This window comes from Pristiophorus japonicus, chromosome 7 (assembly GCF_044704955.1).
Source record: "Pristiophorus japonicus isolate sPriJap1 chromosome 7, sPriJap1.hap1, whole genome shotgun sequence".
Lineage (NCBI taxonomy): Eukaryota > Metazoa > Chordata > Chondrichthyes > Pristiophoridae > Pristiophorus > Pristiophorus japonicus.
Window position 1 is genome coordinate 138,368,686 of NC_091983.1, and position 21,733 is coordinate 138,390,418.

Below are 21,733 nucleotides of genomic sequence, written 5' to 3' on the forward strand. Positions count from 1 at the left end.
GGAGACTGATGCCGTGTTTTCGGATGATGTCGCCAAGGGGCAACATATAGATGAGAAATAGGAGGGGGCCAACGATAGATTCTTGGGGGACGCCAGAGGTAACGATGCGGAAGTGGGAAGAGAAAGCCATTGCAGGTGATTTTCTGGCTACAATTAGATAGATAATAATGGAACCAGGCGAGTGCAGTCCCACCCAGCTGGACGGTGGTGGAGAGGTGTTGGAGGAGGATGATGATGGAGTGGTCAACCATGTCAAAGGCTGCAGAAGGGTCGAGAAGGTTCAGGAGGGATAGTTTACCTTTGTCACAGTCGCAAAGGATGTCATTTGTGACTCTGATGAGAGCTGTTTCAGTACTGTGGCGGGGCGGAAACCAGATTGAAGGGATTCAAACATGGAGTTCCGGGAAAGCCGGGCACAGATTTGGGAGGCGACAACATGGTCAAGGACTTTGCAGAGGAAAGGGAGGTTGGAGATGGGGCGATAGTTGCAAGCACAGTGCGGTCAAGGGTTGTTTTTTTGAGGAGGGTGTTAATTTTATATTTCCTTTGGCATATCAGAAGAACATGCGATGGCGCATTCATAGCCCAGACATTTAATGTGATTGGGGCCATCTGTTTACCAGTATGTCTTTCCCATTGTTTCAGGTGATCACAAATACGAGCAGTTTCTTATCTGATGATGACCTCCTGATGTGATTATACAAGTTCCAATAGTCTTTGTTCTCTCAATGCATTAGCAGTTTTTAGGTTTAAACTAGGTCTATTTGACTATGCAAGGCATGATTGTAAAGTAGGCAGCGAAAGATGTTAATTTCTAAATCCTTACAGCAAGAAATTGCCATGCTACTTGTTAAATGGCATTATTTTCTGGCACTATAATGCCGCCATGGACATTAAGGAAATTTAGGCCTTGTACTATAACATTCTTGATATCTAAAATAACATGTAATTCACTTACTATCCATACATTGGAGCGGAAATTCCTTGGGCGTTCTGCTGTTCACCCACTGTAACTTTAGAGAAAATCCTATTTGTCTTGTAAGCACAGAACCTCCTGTCACAAGCAAATGAGTTGCCCTCCCACTGCAGGGGATGGTGTGTGGGGTCAGGTTCACCTTTGACCTTCTGAGCGGTTCGAATCGCTCCCACTGCCTGGGTTATCGACTCTGGATTTATTTGGGGGATGTGATAAAGTGCAAGAGACAACTGGTTTGGTGCAAAGAACTTCAATTTTATTAAGGACAAGAAAATACAATGTCAAACTTATAATCACTTGAATAAAGAACACTATGTCACACAATCAAAGGGGTTACCGAGAATAATACACCTCCCACCTCCCAATGCCTAACTCTGACTAGGTTAAACTCCAAGGCAAACAGGGACTATGCTCACCAGGACTTAGATTGTAGAGTGGAAACTTTAGATTCTTTGGTTTCTTCTTTGTGGAGTCTTGTTTCGAAGTTGGTTGATCGCGATGTTTTCGTTGGTACCACGTTGGCTGTGGTCGGTTGCTGCCACGATGGCGATGTTCTTCCTTCCTTCTCGATAGCAGGGCAATGTGGCCCTGGTAGTGTCGTCGAGGCTTGTTTAAAACTGCTACGGTGGTCGGTCTCCTTTCTCCCTCTGATGCATTGCACGGCGTAGCATATTGTGTTAAGACAGGGCTCCCAGTTATACTTTTGAAGCTGTTCTAATCTTCGCGCAAAATCAGCCCTGATTCTAATTTTTGGTGGGCTTGATATCGCTTTATCATATTTTGGCGTACTCCCAAGATTGTGAACCTGTCTCGGATGTGTTGATCTTTTAAATTTGTTTCCTGATGGGAAAAATTAGCTTTGGTATTTGCAATGTCTGCCTAGGCCTGGGTTTTCCATGCGGGCTGGATGTGCCATTGTCATTATGTATATGCTGGATTGGTTTCTTGCTCAGGGTGATGGCTGTCTATCTCTGGGTTGATTGTTGCTATGTTAATGTCTCCTGGGGAGAAGGGTTTTCGAGTTTACACAATTCCCCAGACAATTTGTTTTAGCTTCAATACCCAGACAGTTTCAATACTCAAAACTGGTTTCTTTGCAGGATAGGTATCCTTTAGTTCTTAGCCCTTCCCACATGGACCCAATCTGCCTTGTAAAATCCCAAATTCGATTAAAGACCGTAGTTTCTTCCATGTGCAGTTTAGGATTTCAAACTTTCTGGTTGATAGTTCCAAATTAAATTTCCTTTCCAATGAGTCCAAACACTGGAGGGAGGGGTTTTCCCATGAATTTTGCAACTCTACACCACTGAACCCACAAATTCCGGTGGAACCCAGTCCTTTTGCTTAGTACGGACCTAGAGTTTGTGGCAGCCAATGGGCCAAATGGTTGGTGCACAACAGCCTCCAGAAGGGCAAATGTGAGGCCCATTGGTGGGGTCCAGTTCCGTAAAATGTTCTGCCAAATGGCTGTTGTAGCTGCCAGAGGTATTTCTGCTGTTTCCTCCTCTTAGTGAAGCACTCCAGCTGTTCTTAGATGTCTCTTGGAATTGCAAAATTATAGAGCAGTAAGAAACTTTGGAATGATTATACTGTAGACTGTACACCCACAGACATGTCCAGGCATGAAAAACATTGTGTCAGCATGCTTACAGTCTACTTGATAAGCTAAGGCAGCCTTGGGTGATCTGGATCATGCTGGACCCACTGGTATGCTGGGTATCTGTACATAATGGCGGCATAGTGGAATGTGATCAAATGATTATTTAAAATGAGTGCTGCCAGGGAATCGCTCCTGAATGCACTGACTGCTACCAATCGGGCTGCATTGTCACCTCTTTTATCAGCTGCACAATATGGTGCAGATGGTCACACACAAGCAGAACATAAAAGCCGTTGTGATTCATGTTTGTCACACTCCTGGGTGATAGCACATACGGCTAGTAGGGCACCATCAATGACAACTATAATTCTGCGAATCCTGTCATTTGAAAAAAAGTGAGGGCTTTGTCATGTTGCTTCTTGTTGTCCACTGGCAAAGTAATAAGAACATAAGAAATAGGAGCTGGAGTTGGCCATACGGCCACTCGAGCCTGCTCTGCCATTTAATACGATCATTGCTGATCCGATCATGGACTCGGGTCCACTTCCCTGCCCGCTCCCCATAACCGCTTATTCCCTTATCGTTTAAGAAACTGTCTATTTCGGTCTTAAATTTATTCAATGTCCCAGCTTCCACAGCTCTCTGAGGCAGCGAATTCCACAGATCCACAACCCTCTGAGAGAAGAAATTTCTCCTCATCTAATTTTTAAATGGGTGGCACCTTACTCTAAGATTATGCCCTCTAGTTCTAGTATCCCCTATCAGTGGAAACAGCCTCTCTTCATCCACCTTGTCAAGCCCCCTCATAATCTTATACATTTCGATAAGATCACCTCTCATTCTTCTGAATTCCAATGAGTAGAGGCCAAAACTACTCAACCTTTCCTCATAAGTCAACCCCCTCATCTCCGGGATCAACCTAGTGAACCTTCTCTGAACTGCCTCCAAAGCAAGTATATCCTTTCTTAAATATGGAAACCAAAACTGCACAGTATTCCAGGTGTGGCCTCACCAATACCCTGTACAGCTGTAGCAAGACTTCCCTGCTTTTATACTCCATCTCCTTTGGAATAAAGGACAAGATTCCATTGGCCTTCCTGATCACTTGCTGTACCTGCACACTAACCTTTTGTATTTCATGCACAAGTACCCCCAGGACCTGCTGTAATGCAGCACTTTGCAATCTTTCTCCATTTAAATAATAACTTGCTTTTTGATTTTTTTCTGCCAAAGTGCATGACCTCACACTTTCCAACATTATACTCCATCTGCAAATTTTTGCCCACTCACTTAGCCTGTGTATGTCCTTTTGCAGATTTTTTGTGTCCTCCTCACATTGCTTTTCCTCCCATCTTTGTATCATCAGCAAACTTGGCTACGTTACACTCAGTCCCTTCTTCTAAGTCATTAATATAGATTGTAAATAATTGTAAATGTACTTTAGTACAGGGGATCCCAACCTTTTTGCTTCTGAGGCTCCCCTCCCGTGTTATAAAATTCCACAGCCCCTCTGTTACACAACACAAGTTTTTTTTCTGTATAAATATTAGTTATTAATTGCTCTATTACACCTTGTGTAAAACAAATTTATGAAGTTCTAAATTTACAAAAGCAAAATACTGCGGACAATGGAAATCGGATTGCGTTTCCGTCGTACTTTCGGCTGTCTCCGGCCAGGTAGAGCCGGTCCAGCCAAAGGGGTATGGGACATCCGCAGAAAGGGTCGAGTCTGCAGATTTAAATTCAGAGGCAGTTGAGGCTGAGGAAAGGGGGCAGCCAGTGGTGGTGTCTGCCGCGGGACCGATGTGTCCGGCTGTGCAGAGGAAGTACGGTCCCCAACAAGATGCACAACCCCAAGGACCGCTGGACAGCGAGTTTATCATTCCGCATTCAGTTGCTGCATTAAAGGCCATGGTGTCACATATCCCAAAGCTCACTAGACTGGGAGATCTGTGTGTTCACTTCCTGGAGATAGCACAGGCAGTGGACATGAGGTTTGTAAGTGCTAGAGGGTGACCCTCCAGAGTGGGGAGCCCTCTGAAATGGGAGGAGGGGTGGGTCTGGGGGCATAGTCTGGCAGTATTGGGAGGTTGCTGGGATCTGACAGAATTGGGGAGCAGTGTCGAGCAGCCTTCTTGGGGTTTAAGTGGTTTTGCGCTTGGTGGTTTTGAATCATCCCCCTTACAACAGTTTTAGACCCGGGAATTATAGTGGTGAACAGAATACACAGTTATAGACAGACCTTTCGGTCTCAACCGTCACAATGCTTTTATTCAAGTTAAAGCACACCCAGGTGGTGTGAAACAAAAAAAAAAACAGTACAACACACAACCCTGGCCCATCTGAACAGGTCCCTATCACAAAGTAGCCATGACTAAAACACCCCTGCTTGGCTCAATAGGGCACCACCGAATCTGCCTATGATCCATGCAGAAACCTCCCCACTAAACCCCAAGGCTTGATTAGGACACCCCTTCACACTGTGGTCTTAAGAATGCGTGGGCTGGGATAATGCTCACCAGTTACCCCTCTGGCTTACTCGCTGCTTCTCCCGATGAGCAAGTCTCTCTTTGCTCGTAGATGGTGGTTTCTTCTCTCTGTCGCAGACAGAGTTTTTTAAAATTTCAAAATATACTTTATTCATATAAAAATTTGTACAGTACATTCAAAAGCAGTTCAGTACATTTAGCTGCGGTCAGCAATCCCATACACTACATTTGGGTGCTGAATGCAGTTCCTTTCGATACATTTCCTTGCTTTTCAGTTCAAGTACAATTCGGTACAATATGGGATACATTGTAGTACATTCAACAAATTACATTACATGTGTCACTATACAGTACACAGAATGGATGACGGTACATTTACACTTTTCCTTTTCAACGTGCATCACGAAACCGACCTTGCATTGTACATGGCACTACATAGGTGTTTACAGATCATGGTGCTCCATGTACACAAAAAAGTACGGCCCGTTTTGTACTGGTTTACTGTGGCAGAAGGGCTTTAAACTGTGGCCCTTCCCCACCGTGCCTTTGCGGTGACTGCACCAATTTTAAGTGCGTCCCTCAGCACGTAATCCTGGACCTTGGATTGCGCCAGTCTGCAACACGCAGACGTGGACATCTCCTTGCTCTGGAAGACCAGCAAGTTTCGGATGTCTGTCTCGGTATGTGTCCCTGGGAACAGCCCGTAGAGCACAGAGTCCTGTATTACAGAGCTGCTCCGGATGAACCTCGACAGCAATCACTGCATCTCTTTCCAAACCTGCTTTGCGAAGGCGCAATCCTGAAGGAGATGGGCGACAGTCTCGTCCGCCCCGCAGCCGACTCAGGGGCACTGTGCCGTGCTGCTGAGATGTCGGCTGTGCATGAACGCTCTTGACGTGAAAGGCCCTCCTCACTGCCACCAAGCTACGTCTTGGTGCTTGTGTGACAGCTCTGGCGATGAGACGTTCTGCCAAACGAGTTCGACAGTCCGCTCAGGGAACCACCCGACAGGGTCCACCCTCTCCTTTCGTAGGGCGTCCAGGACGTTACGTGCTGACCACTGTTTTATGGCCTTGTGGTCAAAGGGGTTTTTTGTGAAAAACTTTTCCACGAAGGACAGGTGGGCAGGCATGGTCCAGCTGGTGGGGGCGTTTCGTGGCAGCATGGCCAGGCCCATCCTTCGCAACGCCGAGGACAGGTAGAACCTCAGCACGTAGTGACACTTGGTGTTTGCGTACCGGGGGTCTGTGCACAACTTGATGCAGCCGCACACAAAGGTGGCCATCAGGATGAGAGCCACGTTCGGAACATCCTTTCCACCACTGTCCAGAGATTTGTGCATTGTGTCTGCGGACACGTTCCATTTTGGACCTCCAGACAAAGACGGCCCGGGTAATTGCCGCGGCACAGGAGCGAGAGATGGGCCAGACCTGTGCCACGTGTAGCAACCCCGAGAGCACCTCACTCCTGATGACCAGGTTCTTTCCTGCCATGGAGAGGAAGCACAGCTTCCACCATCCCAGTTTTTGCTTCACTTTGGCGATATGCTCTTCTCAGTTTTTGGCGCACGCCCCGTCCGCTCCGAACCATATTCTCAACACCTTCAGGTAATCTGGTTTAATGGTGAAGAGAATGAAGGATCGGTCGGTCCAGTTGCCAAAGAGCATGGCCTCGCTTTTGCTGCGATTGACCTTCGCTCCCGAGGCCAGTTCAAACTGGTCACAGATTGTGAGCAATCTGCGGACCGACTGCGGATCCGAGCAAAAGACAGCGACGTCGTCCATGTACAGGGAGGTCTTGACCTGAGCGCCTCCGCTGCCTGGGATCGTCACCCCTCTAATGCCTGCATCCCTCCTGATGGACTCGGCAAAGGGCTCGATACAACACACAAACAAGACAGAGGAGAGAGGGACAGCCTTGCCTGGCTCCAGATCTGATTGGAAAGCTGTCAGTTTCCCACCCGTTGATTTGAACTGCACTACTGATGTCTGTGTAGACCAGTTGGATCCAATTGCGGATACCCTTCCCAAACCCCATTGTGGAGAGCACGTCCATCGGGTACGTGTGCGATATCCTGTCAAAGGCTTTCTCCTGGCCTAAGCTGATTAAGCAGGTGTCCACTCTCCTGTCCCGCATGTAGGCGATCGTATCCCTGAGTAGTGCGAGGCTATCAGAGATCTTCCTGCCTGGGACAGCACAGGTCTGGTCCGGGTGAATCACCAGCTCAAGAGCAGACTTGACCCTGTTGGCGATGACCTTTGACAGGATCTTGTAGTCCACATTGAGCAGCGAAATGGGCCGCCAGTTTTTGATTTCCTCCCTCTCCCCCTTCTGCTTGTAGATGAGGGTGATGATGCCTTTCCTCATCGATTCTGACATGCTGCCGGCCAGAAGCATACCCCCGTACACTTCCAGCAGGTCTGGGCCCATCCAGTCCCACAGAGCCGAATACAACTCGACTGGTAAGCCGTCACTTCCGGGAGTTTTATTCATCTCGAAGGACCGGACGACCTTTGTCAGCTCGTCCAGAGTTAGCGGGTGGTCCAGACTCTCCTGCTCGCTGTCGTCTAAGACCTCCGAAATAGATGACAGGAAAGACTGGGAGGCCATGCGGTCTGTGGGCTTGATGTCGTACAGCCCGGCATAGAAGGATTTGCTGATCCTCTGCATGTCAGGCTGCGAAGATGTCACAGAACCGTCTTCTTCCTTTAGGCTGGCGATCACAGAGCTCCCAATGTGTACCTTTTGGAAGAAGAAGCACGAACACGTCTCATCCTGCTCGATAGAGCGGACTCTGGAGCGGAAGATGATTTTGGAGGACTCTGAGGCAAAGAGCGAGGCTTGCTGGCCCTTCACCTCTTCGAGTTCCTCCGCGACATCGACCCCCATCGACTGCAGCAGGAGCAGGTTTTGCATATTGGTCTGGAGTTGGGACAATTCCCTCGGTTTTCCTCTCGCCTCCTGAACACCTTTGAGTATGAAGAACCCCTTGATGTTCATCTTGATTGTTTCCCACCAGTGCATCGGGGAATCGCAGAGGGGTTTTACAGTTCTCCAACCTTTGTAATCCCTCTTTAGTTCCTCAACATTTTCCGGAGTCAACAGTTTCACGTTCAGCTTCCATATCCCTCTGCCAACTTTCTGGTTTTCCTGTGGGCGACAGTCGGCCATTAGGAGGCAGTGGTCAGAGAAGTGACATCGGTGGATCTGACCTTGAGCGTGTGGGACACAAACAGGAAGTCTATTCTGGAACGGACGGACCCGTCTGGTCTCGACCAGGTGTCTCTGAGCGGTGCTCCATCTGCAGGGTTGCTGAAGACATTGCACAGCTTGGCATCTTTTACCGCATCCATCAGGAGTCTGGACGTGGCGTCCAGTTTGCTGTCGGCTCTGCTAAATCGTCCAGCCGCATCGATGATGCAGTTGAAGTCACCGCCCAGAATGACCGGCCTGGACGTCGCCAGCAGCAGTGGGAGCTGCTGGAAGAGGGCCAGCCGCTCGCTTCTGAGAGGCGAGGCATACACGTTAATTAGCCTTAGAGGGGAATTTTTGTAATTACATCTGCTACGAGGAGGCGGCCGCCCACCACCTCCTTAACTTTGGTGATGGTGAAGTGGCCTCCCCGCAGCAGAATGCCTAGGCCGGAAGATCGGCTGTCGTTGTCTCCTGACCATATGGATGGTCCATGGGCCCACCATCGTGACCACTGCCGGTAACTGCTGGAGTGCGGCAGACCGCACTCTTGCAAGAACAGCAGGTCCGCTTTGACCTTGACGAGGTACCCCAAGGTGGAAACACATCGCATAGTGGATTTTACGCTATGCACGTTAATAGTAGCTATTTTTAAATCCATTTTAAAGTTACTGTTTACAGTTACAAACATTACACTTCAAATAAATCATCCTTTAAGTCCGAGGCCTGCCCAGTGGCCAGTTCCGTCATGCATAGGTTTAAACTATACAAGTCTACTGCACCTGGGCTGGCATGGTCGTCATCCTCTGCCGTGGGAGTGTTTCGACCAGGGGACTGCTGCAGTGCTGTTATAAGGTCCGATATGTCCTCGCCTGGTGTTGGTGGTTCCCTCTTTTCCTCAGTCGCGGCGGTTTCGAGGTGGTGTGCTTCGATCGCTGCGTGACTCCCGGTATTCTGGAGATGGGGTGTGCTGGGCACTTCGCTGTTCCTGTTCTCCCGGAGCTGGTCTGCGTTGGTCGCTTCTTCGCTCCCGGTGTTCCAGAGCTCGAGTGCGCTGGGCGCTTCGCTGCTCGCGGGTTCCTGGAGCAGGGCTGTGCTGGTCGCTTCACTGCTCCCGGTCGCCTGTGGCTGTGGGATGGCGTATTGCCTCTTGTTTTGGTGGCGGTAGTTAGGGGCTTTTTCTCGCCTTTCCTCATCAGACGAGCTGCCGTCGCTGCTATCTGTCATGGTTGTTAGCTGCCTCTTCCCTGTCGTTTCCGTAGGGGCCCTTGCTCGCCTGTTCTCCTTACGCTTGCGGGCCTTTTTCTTGACGGACTCCCATCCCGCTTCATCGTCTGCTGTCTCCTCGTTCCTGGACTGGGGGAGAGCTTCACTGCTGGCTGCTGGTGTCTCGCAGCTCGCCTTAGCAGGGTTCTCTTCCTCGCCGGCTTGTTCCGAGTCCACGGGGGCGGTTGCTTCTTTGCCCAGGGCGTTGGTCGGGGGTGGGTGTGGGTCTCCTCTGGAGCGTTGTGTTCCTCAGCTTCCTCCTCCTCTCGTGCAATGTTCTTTGCTGCCTGCGCATAGCTGAAGTTGCATTTGGGGCAGTTTTTGTAAAGATGCCCAGCCAGACCACAGAGGTTGCAGCACTTGGTCTCCTTACAGTCCTTTGTCTGGTGGCCTTCGTTCTTGCAGTTTCGGCAGATTACAGTTTTGCAGCTTGCCGCCATATGGCCTGCCTTCCCGCAGTTGCGGCACACGTTGGGTTGGCCACCATAAACCATGTAGCCCCAACTTCCTCCGATGGCGAAGCTACAGGGGGGGGGTGCAGGATGGTTCCGCTGGCGTCCACCTTCATGGTGACCTGGATCTGGTGCTTGCTGGTCCAAATCCCGTGCAAGTCTTTCAAGTCGCTGCTGTTTCCTGCCCCATCGACATACCTGGCGAGGAAAGTCAGCACATCAATGACCGGGATGTGGGGGTTGTACATCTGCACTGTGATAGTGCGTCTTCTCTACGACGGGAGGATGAACAGTGGCTCCCAAGTCAGCACTGAGCGCAACGGTTCACTCACCTCCTTCAGTCCCTTCAGGAACTTCAGGCATAGGGTGACGGTTCTGAAGGTCACATCAAAGTAACCTCTCTTCGGGAGGTCCTGCAAGGTGAAGATGTCGGCGACTTTCATGCCGCATGCTCCCAGCAGGATTTTCTTCACGAAAAGGTCCCGGTTGATCGTTGTCTGTCCATCCACTTTCTTTACTGTCACTCGGATGGTGTTTCGGACGCCCTGGTTCGCCGCTCGGTTGGCCGCCATCCGGGTTGCAGATTCCTCTTTTTGATATGGATGAACTACAACAATTGTACATTCCTGTCTGTCGTAAAAATAAAAAAGGGAAGGTGGCTCAACCGTGGCTATCAAGGGAAATCAGGGATAGCATTAAAGCCAAGGAAGTGGCATACAAATTGGCCAGAAATAGCAGAGAACCCGGGGACTGGGAGAAATTTAGAACTCAGCAGAGGAGGACAAAGGGTTTGATTAGGGCAGGGAAAATGGAGTACGAGAAGAAGCTTGCAGGGAACATTAAGACGGATTGCAAAAGTTTCTATAGATATGTTAAGAGAAAAAGGTTAGTAAAGACAAACGTAGGTCCCCTGCAGTCAGAATCAGGGGAAGTCATAACGGGGAACAAAGAAATGGCGGACCAATTGAACAAGTACTTTGGTTCGGTATTCACTGAGGAGGACACAAACAACCTTCCGGATATAAAAGGGGTCGGAGGGTCTAGTAAGGAGGAGGAACTGAGGGAAATCCTTATTAGTCGGGAAATTGTGTTGGGGAAATTGATGGGATTGAAGGCCGATAAATCCCCAGGGCCTGATGGACTGCATCCCAGAGTACTTAAGGAGGTGGCCTTGGAAATAGTGGATGCATTGACAGTCATTTTCCAACATTCCATTGACTCTGGATCAGTTCCTATGGAGTGGAGGGTAGCCAATGTAACCCCACTTTTTAAAAAAGGAGGGAGAGAGAAAACAGGGAATTACAGACCGGTCAGCCTGACATCGGTAGTGGGTAAAATGATGGAATCAATTATTAAGGATGTCATAGCAGTGCATTTGGAAAGAGGTAATATGATAGGTCCAAGTCAGCATGGATTTGTGAAAGGGAAATCATGCTTGACAAATCATCTGGAATTTTTTGAGGATGTTTTCAGTAGAGTGGACAAGGGAGAACCAGTTGATGTGGTATATTTGGACTTTCAGAAGGCTTTCGACAAGGTCCCACACAAGAGATTAATGTGCAAAGTTAAAGCACATGGGATTGGGGGTAGTGTGCTGACATGGATTGAGAACTGGTTGTCAGACAGGAAGCAAAGAGTAGGAGTAAATGGGGACTTTTCAGAATGGCAGGCAGTGACTAGTGGGGTACCGCAAGGTTCTGTGCTGGGGCCCTAGCTGTTTACACTGTACATTAATGATTTAGACGAGGGGATTAAATGTACTATCTCCAAATTTGCGGATGACACTAAGTTGGGTGGCAGTGTGAGCTGCAAGGAGGATTCTATGAGGCTGCAGAGCAACTTGGATAGGTTAGGTGAGTGGGCAAATGCATGGCAGATGAAGTATAATGTGGATAAATGTGAGGTTATCCACTTTGGTGGTAAAAACAGAGAGACAGACTATTATCTGAATGGTGACAGATTAGGAAAAGGGGAGGTGCAAAGAGACCTGGGTGTCATGGTACATCAGTCATTGAAGGTTGGCATGCAGGTACAGCAGGCGGTTAAGAAAGCAAATGGCATGTTGGTCTTCATAGCGAGGGGATTTGAGTACAAGGGCAGGGAGGTGTTGCTACAATTGTACAGGGCCTTGGTGAGGCCACACCTGGAGTATTGTGTACAGTTTTGGTCTCCTAACCTGAGGAAGGACATTCTTGCTATTGAGGGAGTGCAGCGAAGGTTCACCAGACTGATTCCCGGGATGGCGGGACTGACCTATCAAGAAAGATTGGATCAACTGGGCTTGTATTCACTGGAGTTCAGAAGAATGAGAGGGGACCTCATAGAAACGTTTAAAATTCTGACGGGGTTAGACAGGTTAGATGCAGGAAGAATGTTCCCAATGTTGGGGAAGTCCAGAACCAGGGGACACAGTCTAAGGATAAGGGGGAAGCCATTTAGGACCGAGATGAGGAGGAATTTCTTCACCCAGAGAGTGGTGAACCTGTGGAATTCTCTACCACAGAAAGTTGTTGAGGCCAATTCACTAAATATATTCAAAAAGGAGTTAGATGAAGTCCTTACTACTAGGGGAACCAAGGGGTATGGTGAGAAAGCAGGAATGGGGTACTGAAGTTGCATGTTCAGCCATGAACTCATTGAATGGCGGTGCAGGCTAGAAGGGCCGAATGGCCTACTCCTGCACCTATTTTCTATGTTTCTATGTTTCTATATGTATTTTTAGCCGAAGCCTTCAATCTGTTGTGGTGCCAGTCCGGCACCTTGGCGGGCCTCTGGGCCCGCCCAATGGTTGGTTGACCTGCAGATTTTCCTCTTCTCTCCAATTGCCGCTTGGCCTAAGCCAAAAGGCCAGAACCAGCAATACTGGAAGAACGAGTTTCTGCAATCAGTCAATTTGCATATGAATGCCCAATTAACCGAGACTACACTTGATCTTAGCGAAAAAGCCGAGAGCCAACAGGAAGTGCCTTTACATGAAAAGAGCCAGCACTCTTGTTGGAGAGTGAGATGGCCTCAGGGACTCCTGCACTACCTCCCTGCTCTTTTATTCTATGCCTTGGCTAATAAAGGCAGACAGAGTGCTCAGTCCTTGAGTGCGTTGAATGAAGCAAACAAGCGAAGAAGAGGAGAGATGGCTGCAAACTGCCGTTCTCATATACCTGAAAAATGCTTCAATTCTTCGTGCCAAAAACCAGTCCTTTGCCAGAGGCAGTCTAACTAAAGAGCAATGACTCACATCTTGAGCCTGTGCCTTTGTTACTGGGCTTTTCCTGGGGATAAAGGCTCCAATGAATCTGGGTGGCCAAATAGTTTCCTTTGTTGCGAAATGCATGTTGAAAGAAAAATGTGAATGTACCGTCACCCATTCCGTGTATTGTATAATGACATATGAAATGTAATTTGTTTGAATGTACTACAATGTATCCCGTATTGGACCGAATTGCACTTGAACTGGAAAACAAGGAAATGTAATGAACTGAACTGCCATCAGCACCCAAATAATAGTGTATGGGATTGCTGACCGCAGCTAAATGTATTGAAATACCTTTGAATGTACTGTACAAATTTTTTTATGAATAAAGTATATTTTGAAATAAAAAAATAGTTTCCTTTGTTCTGAGGTTTCCGCGTTTCAGGACTCTGTCATTTTGATGAATGATGAAAGGATCCTCCAGTAACCATCTTCCTGCGATTTCAACCATTGACCCATCCCCGTCCAGTTGATGTGTATTCCTGTGGAACGTGTCTGGACCTATCCCAAGTCATGCTGTCTGCTCTTCTGCAGTAACAGAAAATATGGAAAAACAAAGTCCAAAATGTTTCTGCTGATACTGTCGATGTTTCTGCCGATTCTTACACGGAGTGAAGTGCAGGAGAATTGGACTTGAACTACCCTTGGTCCTCCTTGGATTTTGATTAACTGTCTTTGGTTTCTAACCATCAACAAAGACATCACACAACTCTTTTTGGGACACAACTCTTTTTGGGGAACAAAAATAAACGTTAGATCATGTGCCCCCCAATCTGGGGGACACTCCAGGCACTTAACTGCCCCCAACAGCTCTACAACTCTTTTGGATTAAACAAAATCAACATTAAATCAAGTGCTCCCCGATCTGGGGGACACTCCAAACACTTTTCACATGCCCTTTTTTTTTTGTTTGTTTTTTGTTTTTATGGTGATTTTTGTGTTTTTTGGGACCTAAAATCATAATTTTTTTCCAAGTGCCCCCTATAAAAGGGGAGGGGGACACTAAAACCGACATTTAAAATAAATTAGACTTTAAAACATATAAAATCAAATTAAAATTTGGTTGCCGGGGGTAACTGCACTCCAGACCCTCCGGCGCCCACCTCTCGCGGAAGGCCGCGAGCGTACCGGTGGACACTGCGTGCTCCATCTCTAGAGACACCCTGGCACGGATGTAGGCGCAGAAGAGAGGCAGGCAGTCGGGTTGAATGACCCCCTCGACCGCCCGCTGCCTGGACCGACTGATGGCACCCTTGGCCGTGCCCAGGAGCAGTCCTACGAGGAGGCCCTCAGACCTACCCACCCCTCCGCACAGGGTGCCCAAAGATCAGGAGAGTGGGACTGAAGTGCAACCAGAAATTGAGCAGCCCCTTTAAATAATGAAACAGGGGCTGCGACCTCACACACTCCATAAAAACATGGAACACGGACTCCTCCAGACCGCAGAAATTGCAGGCGGCCTGGGAGCCCGTGAACTGGCTTAAGAAATTTGTTGCACGGCACTGCTCCGTGCACCACCCTCCAGGTCAAGTCCCCGATAAATAGTGGGAGGACTCCCGTGTAGAGTGCACTCCATCGGGGACCCCCGCCTCCTCCGGACGGCAAGATGGTATGCCATGACGTGTCCGGACGGCAGACGAGGATGGCAAAGTTGAGAGTGTGCAGGAGCAGCCCGTACAGGAAACCCCTCCGCGGAGAACTGAAAAGCACGGAGGGGATTTCCCCGAGGCGGCTCAAGTTGTGAGGCGCTGGCTCCCGAGGTAGGTTCCGGGGTTTGGCGCCGATGAGGAATTCCGTCCAGACGGGGGTCAGTTCGGACAGGATCTCCCCATGTGCTTGAGCCTCCTCGACACACCTAACGGAGTCAGGGCCCAGAGCTGTTTTTAGCGACTCGATGGCATCGGCCACGCGGCGGACGTCGGCCGAATTTAGGTGCCGCGCCAGCATGTCTGGCGCCATCCAGCCCGCTCCTCCGCCATCGAGCAGGTCCCTGACCCTGGTCACCTCACCAGCCACAGCCCTCTCGTCCGACTGCCACCTAAAGCCTCGGTCGTGGAGGTACGGATTCCCGAGCAGCAAAGACATCACACATCTCTTTTTTTTTAAATAGGAGACAAAGTTAACCAATTAAGTCAAATGCCCCCCAATCTGGGGGACCTTTGGCCTTCCAACTCTTTTAGGGAGTACAAAACAAACATTAGATCGAGTGCCCCCCGATCTGGGGGACACTCCAGACACTTATACCTGCCCTCTTTTTTTTTGTTTTTTTGGGGGCTTTTTGTGTTTCTTTTCCTTTTTTTGGGGCATTAAAACCATATAATTTACAAGTGCCCCATATAAAAGGGGAGGGGGACACTAAAAACTCGGCAATTAAAACAAATTAAACCTTAAAACATATAAAATCAAATTAAAATTTGGTTGCCAGGGGTGGTGATGCACTCCAGTCCCTCCGGCGCCCACCTCTCGCGGAAGGCCGCGAGCGTACCGGTGGACACGGTGTGCTCCATCTCTAAGGACACCCTGGCCCGGATGTAGGCACGGAAGAAAGGCAGGCAGTCGGGCTGAACGACCCCCTCGACCGCCCGCTGCCTGGACCGGCTGATGGCACCCTTGGCCGTGCCCAGGAGCAGTCCTACGTGGAGGCCCTCGGACCTACCCGCTCCCCTCTGCACAGGGTGCCCAAAGATCAGGAGTGTGGAGTGCAGCCAGAAATTGAGGAGCAGCCCCTTTAAATAATGAAACAGGGGCTGCAGCCTTGCACACTCCATAAAAACATGGAACACGGACTCTTCCAGACCGCAGAAATTACAGGCGGCCTGGGAGTCCGTGAACCGACTTAAAAATTTATTGCACGGGACTGCTCCATGCACCACCCTCCAGGCCAAGTCCCCGATAAATAGTGGGAGGACTCCCGCGTAGAGTGCACTCCATCGGGGACCCCCGCCTCCTCCGGACGGCAAGATGGTACGCCATGGCGTGTCCGGACGGCAGACGAGGATGGCAAAGTTGAGAGTGTACAGGAGCAGCCCGTACAGGAAACCCCTCCGCGCAGAACTGAAAGGCACGGAGGGGATTTCCCCGAGGCGGCTCAAGTTGTGAGGCGCCGGCTCCCGAGGGAGGTTCTGGGGTTTGGCGCCGATGAGGAATTCCGTCCGGACGGGGGTCAGTTCGGACGGGATCTCCCCACGTGCTTGAGTCTCCTCGACACACCTAACGGAGTCAGGGCCCAGAGCTGTTTTTAGCGACTCGATGGCATTGGCCGTCGGCCGAATTTAGGCGCCGCGCCAGCGTGTCCAGCGCCACCCAGCCCGCTCCTCCGCCATCGAGCAGGTCCCTGACCCTGGTCACCTCACCAGCCACAGCCCTCTCGTCCGCCTGCCACCTAAAACCTCGGTCGTGGAGGTACGGATTCCCGAGCAGCAAAGACATCACACATCCATTTGTGCTTACCTCCAAGTGTTAAATAATGAAAGAGAGTGATGGAGACAGCTTCCTGTTCCTGTTCACAGCTCTATTTGCACTTGACACACATTTTTGGTCATAAGTTGGTGGTGGTCGGGTCGGGGAGTAAAGGAAAATCTGTTTTAAAAATCTCTAACAAAAATAACTTTACTACAAGAGAACTTTTAATGACAGCTCAACCACATTAAAATGCAAGTTGAGAAACAGATTATGGAGAACCATTTTAACATATTACTAAGACAAAAGGCAATTTGTAACCAAGGGCCATCTGAGGTTGCTACAGGGCCAGCGGAACTGACCAGCACGGTCTTGAGATAAGACCCTCATTAAACTGCAACAAGTGACACGCAGGATGAAATAACCCCACTAAACTTTGAACCGACGATGAGCAAGAAAAGCTATGCTTGAAGGACCCAATCATTGAAATGTGCATGTAAGACCCACGAGAGGAGTCTGAACACAAAGAACTCACATAATACCTTTTTTTTTTACTACAGTCAGCAGGGACAAACGTGTCCTGTCGAACGGGAAGAAGACATCTAAAGATTCAACAGACTTCAAGTGATCGTCAGTTTGGCCATCTAGTCTGGGCACCTGCGTCATCTGAGATACCGCCGGCTATTTGTGAAAGGGTTGGGAAGGAGGAAAAATGGGGCTGCCTTTGTTACTAAAGGATATATGGCGATGAGGTCGGGTGGGTAAAGTCACTCAAGGCTGTGTTTAATTCTCCATTTTTCTCATGTGCCACCTGCCTCTACCATTACTAGTGCTGTTAGTTCAAGCCGCTGACTTTCACTGGGGTTTGGTATCAAAATAAGAGGGAAGTTCTGTTTCCGAAGTAGAGGATGTGGACCTGCAATTTTAGTCCAATCCGACGGAGTGTGCACAAAATGAGCCTGTAGTATATATTTAAGCTGGAGATACAGATTTTTGAACAATAAGGGAGTCAAGGGTTATGAGGAGCAGGCAGGGAAGTGGAATTGAGGCCAAGATCAGATCAGCCATGATCTTATTGAATGGTCTACTCCTGTTCCTATTTCTTATGTTCTTATGTAGTGAGCACTGCGCTTGTTGCTCCTGGTTCATTGACTGTTCATCATAGGCGGTCGCTCGAAACGAAGATGATTTGCTCCCACGCCAAAAAAAGGATGGTTCACAGGTGCTTCAATGAAGGACCCAAACTACATCCTCAAGGGTGGAAGATGCCTGTGCGTGGATTTTATTTAACGTGTGGTAACCGTTGCACATCAGCCACCACACGGGCTTGGCAGAGCTAGGTCTTGGCCCAATGGCAAGGGTTACCCAAGACGACTGGAGACCAGCTCTGCTGCACGGACCTAGTGCGCACACATATCGCAGTGTGGGCTGGTCCGTGCTGCTCCTGGGCCCTAACTTAAGTCTCGCCTGGACCCTGATCATGTCTCTCCACAGTCTCTCGCCGCTCCTTTGCCCAATCTCGCCGCTCCTGCTGTATCTGCCCACGCTCCAATCACCGACCTGGACCTTGATAACGTCACTCTTCGGTGTGCCACCCTCCTGCACCAGCGGCAGGTCTGGGGCATAAAAGGAGCGGAGGTGAGTGGCCCGAGTGCAGCATGGAGGCCCCGACCTGCGTGAGAACACCAGCGGCAGGTCGGGGCCATAAAAGGAGCGGAGGTGAGTGGCCTGAGAGCAGCATGGAGACCTACCAGTGGGTGCGTGCAAATCTCTTGAAAATGAGGAAAACACAGCTTCTGCCATGTTTCCTGCCATTTTCCCAGATCAAACCAAATAGTTGATGGGGTGGAGCAGACCTTGGGCAGCAAATAGACAGAATGTAAATTTAGAAAAAAAACAGAAAATGCTGGAAATACTCAGCAGGTAGGCAGCTTCTATGGAGCGACAAACAGAGTTAACGATTCAGGTCGATGACCTTTCGTCAGGCCTAAAATGTTAACTTTCTCTTCACAGGTGCTGCCTGACCTGCTGAGTATTTCCAGCTCTTACTGTTTTTATATCAGATTTCCATCGTCCGCAGTATTTTGCTTTTGTAAATTTAGAACTTCATAAATTTGTTTTACACAAGGTGTAATAGAGCAATTAATAACTAATATTTATACAGAAAAAAAACTTGTGTTGTGTAACAGAGGGGCTGTGGAATTTTATAACACGGGAGGGGAGCCTCAGAAGCAAAAAGGTTGGGATCCCCTGTACTAAAGTACATTTACAACTATTTACAATCTATATTAATGACTTAGAAGAAGGGACTGAGTGTAACGTAGCCAAGTTTGCTGATGATACAAAGATGGGAGGAAAAGCAATGTGAGGAGGACACAAAAAATCTGCAAAAGGACATACACAGGCTAAGTGAGTGGGCAAAAATTTGCAGATGGAGTATAATGTTGGAAAGTGTGAGGTCATGCACTTTGGCAGAAAAAAATCAAAAAGCAAGTTATTATTTAAATGGAGAAAGATTGCAAAGTGCTGCAGTACAGCAGGTCCTGGGGGTACTTGTGCATGAAACACAAAAGGTTAGTGTGCAGGTACAGCAAGTGATCAGGAAGGCCAATGGAATCTTGTCCTTTATTCCAAAGGAGATGGAGTATAAAAGCAGGGAAGTCTTGCTACAGCTGTACAGGGTATTGGTGAGGCCACACCTGGAATACTGCATGCAGTTTTGGTTTCCATATTTAAGAAAGGATATACTTGCTTTGGAGGCAGTTCAGAGAAGGTTCACTAGGTTGATCCCGGAGATGAGGGGGTTGACTTATGAGGAAAGGTTGAGTAGTTTGGGCCTCTACTCATTGGAATTCAGAAGAATGAGAGGTGATCTTATCGAAATGTATAAGATTATGAGGGGGCTTGACAAGGTGGATGAAGAGAGGATGTTTCCATTGATAGGGGATACTAGAACTAGAGGGCATAATCTTAGAGTAAGGTGCCACCCATTTAAAAATTAGATGAGGAGAAATTTCTTCTCTCAGAGGGTTGTGGATCTGTGGAATTCGCTGCCTCAGAGAGCTGTGGAAGCTGGGACATTGAATAAATTCAAGACAGAAATAGACAGTTTCTTAAACGATAAGGGAATAAGCGGTTATGGGGAGCGGGCAGGGAAGTGGACCCGAGTCCATGATCGGATCAGCAATGATCGTATTAAATGGCAGAGCAGGCTCGAGTGGCCGTATGGCCAACTCCAGCTCCTATTTCTTATGTTCTTATTACTTTGCCAGTGGACAACAAGAAGCAACATGACAAAGCCCTCACTTTTTTTCAAATGACAGGATTCCCAGAATTATAGTTGTCATTGATGGTGCCCTACTAGCCGTATGTGCTATCACCCAGGAGTGTGACAAACATGAATCACAACGGCTTTTATGTTCTGCTTGTGTGTGACCATCTGCACCATATTGTGCAGCTGATAAAAGAGGTGACAATCCTGCAAAGAAACCAGTTTTGAGTATTGAAACTGTCTGGGTATTGAAGCTAAAACAAATTGTCTGGGGAATTGTGTAAACTCGAAAACCCTTCTCCCCAGGAGACATTAACATAGCAACAATCAACCCAGAGATAGACAACCATCACCCTGAGCAAGAAACCAATCCAGCATATACATAATGACAATGGCACATCCAGCCCGCATGGAAAACCCAGGCCTAGGCAGACATTGCAAATACCAAAGCTAATTTTTCCCATCAAGAAACAAATTTAGAAGATCAACACATCCGAGACAGGTTAACAATCTTGGGAGTACGCCAAAATATGATAAAGCGATATCAAGCCCACCAAAAATTAGAATCAGGGCTGATTTTGCGCGAAGATTAGAACAGCTTCAAAAGTATAACTGGGAGCCCTGTCTTAACACAATATGCTACGCCGTGCAATGCATCAGAGGGAGAAAGGAGACCGACCACCGTAGCAGTTTTAAACAAGCCTCGACGACACTACCAGGGCCACATTGCCCTGCTATCGAGAAGGAAGGAAGAACATCGCCATCGCGGCAGCAACCGACCACAGCCAACGTGGTACCAACGAAAACATCGCGATCAACCAACTTCGAAACAAGACTCCACAAAGAAGAAACCAAAGAATCTAAAGTTTCCACTCTACAATCTAAGTCCTGGTGAGCATAGTCCCTGTTTGCCTTGGAGTTTAACCTAGTCAGAGTTAGGCATTGGGAGGTGGGAGGTGTATTATTCTCGGTAACCCCTTTGATTGTGTGACATAGTGTTCTTTATTCAAGTGATTATAAGTTTGACATTGTATTTTCTTGTCCTTAATAAAATTGAAGTTCTTTGCACCAAACCAGTTGTCTCTTGCACTTTATCACATCCCCCAAATAAATCCAGAGTCGATAACCCAGGCAGTGGGAGCGATTCGAACCGCTCAGAAGGTCAAAGGTGAACCTGACCCCACACACCATCCCCTGCAGTGGGAGGGCAACTCATTTGCTTGTGACAGGAGGTTCTGTGCTTACAAGACAAATAGGATTTTCTCTAAAGTTACAGTGGGTGAACAGCAGAACGCCCAAGGAATTTCCGCTCCAATGTATGGATAGTAAGTGAATTACATGTTATTTTAGATATCAAGAATGTTATAGTACAAGGCCTAAATTTCCTTAATGTCCATGGCGGCATTATAGTGCCAGAAAATAATGCCATTTAACAAGTAGCATGGCAATTTCTTGCTGTAAGGATTTAGAAATTAACATCTTTCGCTGCCTACTTTACAATCATGCCTTGCATAGTCAAATAGACCTAGTTTAAACCTAAAAATTGCTAATGCATTGAGAGAACAAAGACTATTGGAACTTGTATAATCACATCAGGAGGTCATCATCAGATAAGAAACTGCTCGTATTTGTGATCACCTGAAACAATGGGAAAGACATACTGGTAAACAGATGGCCCCAATCACATTAAATGTCTGGGCTATGAATGCGCCATCGCATGTTCTTCTGATATGCCAAAGGAAATATAAAATTAACACCCTCCTCAAAAAAACAACCCTTGACCGCACTGTGCTTGCAACTATCGCCCCATCTCCAACCTCCCTTTCCTCTGCAAAGTT